The 6,000-nt window shown below is 43.3% G+C and overlaps 1 long non-coding RNA gene across 1 annotated transcript in view; it reads right to left on the bottom strand.

Annotated features, from left to right (window-relative positions):
* Positions 1-204: 204 nt before the first annotated feature.
* Positions 205-6,000, bottom strand: part of LOC137221943 (uncharacterized) — a 192,194-nt gene continuing 186,398 nt past the window's right edge. Inside the window, exons 4-5 of the long non-coding RNA XR_010942213.1 lie at positions 3,757-3,846; positions 205-351 (exon numbers count right to left, since the gene is read on the bottom strand). This is a non-coding gene — a long non-coding RNA (uncharacterized lncRNA). The remainder of the gene's footprint in view (positions 352-3,756; positions 3,847-6,000) is intronic.

The raw sequence follows: 6,000 nt of genomic DNA, 5'->3' as shown, positions 1-6,000 counted from the left end.
TATCTCTATTTCTGGAGTCCCACAATAAAAAAATTTTTAAATCTTTACCCTACCAATACCCAGAAAAATAACAACAAAGAAAGTGGAGACCAAATTCAAAATGAAAAGCTGATGACAAGCAATATATTTTTCTATTTTAATTATTTTATTCATAAACCTGTTAGAGATCCGAACGAATTGTAAAAACCACGCCAGGATTTCGAGATTTAATTTGGGTTTTACAAGCAGTGAAAGCAAATGAGGCATTCATCTCAAAGTAATTTCTCAACTGGTATTATTGTCCTCGGTGCATTGAAAAGGAAACCAAGACACAGAATGGAGACGTAAACAGTCCAAAGTCACATGCAGAATCTGAGAATAGGAAAGGGAATAGAATTCCTGATTCTGAAGACAGACCAGTGGCTCTTAACCTTCCGTGGACAGGAAAACCACCTGGCACTCTTGTTTTAAATGCAGATTCCTAGACCCCAGCCCGGACCTGGCAAATCAGACTCAGGAATCTGCACCTTTCCAGGCTTCCAGGTGATTCTTATGAACACCTAAATTTGAGTGCACTGAGAGCCAACCGTCAGGGGTCAGAAGCCACACCGTAAGGCACACTGTGCCAGATTCTTCAAATGGTTCTGCTCCATTTGGCTGAATCAGAATGTCACTTGTGAAGAGTCTCAAGGAAGGCAGCCAGCAGGGATTATGAGAGGCTCCTCCCAATAAGGCCTTGGGCTCTTCACCATGTTCCATCTTAACCAAGCCAGGCCTGGCAAAAAGGAACCAGGCCCACACACACCCATCCCCATTCCCAACGCCAGTGCGCCAACAAGAGAACTTTCCCTTTGGTCCTGCTTCGGAAGGGCTGCTGCGACGGGACAGCTCCCCATTCCCAATCCTTCCTGCAAGTTTTTTTTTTCCTCTGTACAATTAATTAGCTAATAATTTTTGCTTCTGATCCATTCCTCATTAAAAAGCTGAGTCCCCGAGTTGGGGCTGTCGGAACAAAGGTGGGAGAATTTATGTCTTAATTTTGGTTCGTTATGGCAGGAAGCCTCTTGCTCCCATCACTCTCCCTCCTCAGCCTCTCCCCTCTGAGTTCTGGCGGCTCTGTGACCCTAAATGCCTCTTTCGAGGCAGCTACCATGGAGGCACTGTCTCTGCCCTTTATCTTCTGCCACCTCATTAAGAGAAATGAACCTGAGTCTGAGAAAGATGACACAGGGGAAATAAAAATGTAATCCCTTGGTGCCACCTATAATGAATTGTTATGAAAACCATGAAAATATGTGTCTGCGGATATTGTTCTTTGATTTGAAGTCTGTTGTAAGCGGTAATTTTTGTCATTAAAGCTGTTAATCTGCTCAGAGCTCCTCATAAGTTTTTATGAAGAAAAACATCCCTGCTGCCTCCCTGCTCATTGCAGGGTACTTTGGAGGCCAACACACACGCAGAGCACCGTGGAATAATTAGCTTTAATTATGGCTGATACGGCTGTCTGTTGAAAGTGGAGGGACTTCACGCTGCTAGGACTGGAGATGGGACCTGCTCAGCCTTTGCAAGGCCAGAGGAGAGGGGCCTATGACTCTGAGTCTGCGATCGCAACCACTGCCAACCACAGACACCAGGCACCACTCCCCAGCCGGGGCAGGTACACTCTGGCCACCACATGCTCATACCCAAGCATGGACATGCACACTCACGTGCGCACACACACACACACACACAACTTCATCTCCCTCATCCCTCAATTATCTTGCCCAGGTTCAACCACCACAAACATCCATACTACTCCATTATCCACATACACTAACCACAGTATATGTATACCAAGGCACAAGACATGCACCAACTAAGACAGGCACCACAGAAACTCAGAATACACAGCCTGCTACATTCAGCTTTATTACATGCATACCCCGATTTCCTCAGCCACAACCCACACCAACCACAACACACATACACCCACCATGACATGGGTGCCTGGCTATATAAAACCAACCCCAAACCAATACATATCACCTATGAAACACATACCTGTGCATTGGCTCTAAGAGGCAGCCATATCATAAGGTCTGGAGGAGCAAAATGTTCTTGACCTCAGATAACTCATTATACGGTCAGAAATGAGCATTTAGACTGAAAACAACTGGCAATTCATTTAGCATCTATTGATGCACTGAGTATTGATTATGTGTCAAGCACAGGGCTAGGCACAATGGAGCCTTTACAGATAAATAAGACAGGGTCTATACCTCAAGAAGCTTGTGGCAGACACAGATTGTCTTTCAAGAAATAATTTGTCCACCAGCTGGGAGGGCTGTCTGCAGAGAGCCTTTAGCTGTCTGCTGCTCCAGGGATTACGTCAGCTGCAGAAAGCTGCTTCACCCAAGCTCACTCTCTGCCCAGGGAGGTGACATCTGATGACTGATCGCCGTACGGGTGTAAGAGCCTGGCCACTGCAGTCAATGCCAGACTACTCTGACCGGCCACAGCTTCCCTCATCAGTGGAAGTTCTAGTAAGGTCTACATCTCAGGTCAGCTTCTCCCTCTGCCCACTCCTCCTTGGTTTTTCTCCCTTCCACAGATGTTGGTCCAAAGGGCACTGCCTAATAAACATCCTATCCCACTCAACTCCATCTCAGAGTCTGCTTCCCAGAGAATGCAACCGTGACAGAGCTAAATTCAACACTGTGGATGCTATCTACCAAGTAAGAGTACTAGAGAGTAAGTGCTAAAGAGACTCTTTAGAAACAGAGAGGAATTGAGTCATAAGAGAAGGATTTCTGAAGAAGGTGACATTGAAACTTGGTCTGGAATAACTGTTAGCATTACATAGCTGAGGAAACATAGAACTTTTTGGAGAAAAACAACTTGGGTGGGAAGTACAAAGTGTGTTCTTACCTCAGGGAAATAGTGAGACGTAAAAGTGAAAGCAAACTGTTGATGGAGCTTGAATTGAAAATTTTTAAAAGAGTTTCATTTCATCTGTTAGACCAATTGATCTCAACAGTTGGCACTGCAGATTAATCACAAGGGGCACATAACCCAAAAGTACATCCAGCATGGTTATAATTATAGTCATGGGAGGACATCATAAATTGAGGAATATTAAAAAAGAGAGAGCGCTGGTTATGGTCATATTCCAAAAGGCTAGCAACCATTGCTATAGCAAAGGCAATATTAGAGTTCTCCCACTCTAATTATTTGTTAAATGAATAATTCTTTTTACAATGTGTCCAAAATTGTCATGTCTCGATTATAACAATAAAACTACTTAATTTTACATGGCACCTTCACATGCAATGTCTGACTTCATCATCTCAAAAACTCTGTAAAGTGCGTAGTACAAGTGTGATTTTTAAATACGAGTATATATGAAGCATATATGCTGCTTCATGGCATACACAGTGTGCTAAATCTCTTACATACAATAACTGATTCAATGATGTCTCATGGCATCTCTCTGAGGTCGATGTTATTATTATGATGCTTATTTTATGGATAAGGAAACTGAGGTTCAGATAGGTTAAAAATCTAATTACAGAGCCAGTAAGGGGCAGAGCTATGATGAGTCCAGCTAAGCATGCCTTGAGAAGCTTCACTAAATCCTTACACTATGCTTCCTCTGATAGTGGTGGTATTATTATGACACATCACAATCATCAGCAGAAGCAGCAGTATTATTACCTATTGCATTAGTTTGATTAGGCTGCCATGACAGAATAAAACAGATTTGGTGGCTTAAACAACAGAAATTTATTTTCTTACCGTTCTGTAGGCTCTGAATTCAAGATTCAAGGTGCCAGCAGAGTTGGCTTCTGGTGAGGTCTCTTTCCTTGGCTCACAGATAGCAGCCTTCTGCAATTTTACACAACACATGTAAAATTCCTCGCATGGCCTTTCCTTAGTGTGTGCACACCTTGATATCTCTTTCTCTTCTAATAAGGACACCAGTGCTATTGGATAAGGTCCCCATCCTTGTGACCTCATTTAACCTTAATTACATACTAAAAGGCCCTATCTTTAAATATAGTCCTATTAAGTGTAAGAGCTTCAACCCATGAATTTCAGTCCATAATTTCTATACTTAAAGATAAGGAAACTGAGGTGCAGAGAAGTTAATGGACTTGCTAAGAGCATACAACTATAAAGTAGAGGAACTTCAGCTCAAACCTAGACGTATCCCAAGTCTAAAACCCCTGTTCCTTCCACTTCCCCTCAGTAATTATTCACACTGTGGGAAGGGAAGTAGAATGTAAACAATGTAAAAGAACAGATAATACAAAACGCATTTGCATCCTGCTTTGGAACACTCAGGATACATTTTCATACCCTGTTTTATCTTCATCATTATTTCTAAACTGCTACTAAAACGAGTTTGCATTGCTTTACTGTGTCTTCACCCCTACGCCCAACCTGAGAACAAAGAGGGTAGCCCAAAACCAAACTGACATGCACTGCAAAGACAGCAGGATATTTAAAATCTACCATAGCTACCACACACATATAAACCAAAATTGACTATATGTACTTTGATATACTCAGAGAGAAAGGGCTACATAAATTCAAATTGTCATCCTACCTAGATATCTAATTCAACTTCACAGGGTCCTAGGATGCAGGTACAGAATTATTTTCCAGATATGTTCATTCATTTATTTATTCACGTAGCATTTACTGAGCAGGTCCACCAATTAGTCAATCCCAAACTAACTCATTTAATCAATAGATGGCAGTTGCTCTTCTTTCCCATGCAGAGCACAGGCTCCGGACGCGCAGGCTCAGCGGCCATGGCTCACGGGCCCAGCCACTCCGCGGCATGTGGGATCTTCCCGGACCGGGGCACGGACCCGTGTCCCCTGCATCGGCAGGTGGACTCTCAACCACTGCGCCACCAGGAAAGCCCATGCTCTTCTTACTTTCCCACAGATACAGACTCTTCCGGTCAGGAAAGGGACGTTTCTTGGGGTCTTCCCCACCCATACCCTTCCACTCCCAATCCCGACATACCAAGTTAAGATGATCTATCTCTGGCAATAGGTATTGTTATTGGGCTTATTTTACAGATAGGAAAACTGGACAGAAGGGATGAAGTTCAATGTCACACAACTTATAAGTGGTAGTATCAGGATTAGAAACCAAGCAGCCAAGTACCAGAGCCTACACTTCTATCTGCTATGCTATATATACTTCTTTGTATGCTATATTTCTTCAATTTGTTTATCAACGTAAGAACTGAAGGAACATTTAAGCTTGCAAAGTTTAGGAAGACTTACCTAAAGAAGAGAATTCTTAAGCTGTAAAAACAAGGCCTGAGAAGTCAAGGAATTTGTCCGAGGACTTGTGTCCAAGAACACGGACTCCTTGCCTTACTATCCTGACCCACTTTCAGCGATCTAGCACTCCCACAATCCTGGGACCATGGTCTGGAAGGTAAGAGGAATATAAGCCCAAGGCCACTATCCATTGTCCACTTGAGCACAGCACCCCATCCGTGGGTCAGGGCAATCACAGGGAGGGCGTGCATATCCTGCACAGTGCCCCATTATGGGCAATTCCCCCTGATGGGGGGAGGTTAAGAATAAAAAATAAATATAATAGGTGAATTAATGTATAATATGTACAAAGGTGCTAAGTGCTAAGGAAAAGAAAATAGAGTAAACTAAATGGGATAGAGTGCCACCTGTGAAGGTGAAGAAATTACAGCTTTAACTAGTGTGGTCAGGATGAGCCTCATTGAGAAGGTGAGATCTGAGCAAAGACCTAAGGGAGACAAAGCACATTGCCATGCTGATATCTGAACAACAGGTATTCCAGGCAGAGTGCACAGCATGCTGCAAAGGCCCCAAGGGGAGTGGAGAGAAAGACCTGTTAGGAAGTTACTGCAGTATCCAAGCTAGAGACAGTAGTGGCTGGAGTGGCAGCAATGGAGGTAGTGACAAGTGGTTGAATTCCGGATATATTCTGAAGGCAAGTCCACAGTATTTCCTGACAGAATTCACTGTGGGATGT

This window comes from Pseudorca crassidens, chromosome 3 (assembly GCF_039906515.1).
Source record: "Pseudorca crassidens isolate mPseCra1 chromosome 3, mPseCra1.hap1, whole genome shotgun sequence".
NCBI classification, from domain to species: Eukaryota; Metazoa; Chordata; class Mammalia; order Artiodactyla; family Delphinidae; genus Pseudorca; species Pseudorca crassidens.
The sequence above is the reverse complement of the archived record's forward strand: the minus strand, read 5'-3'. Positions and strand labels throughout refer to the sequence as shown.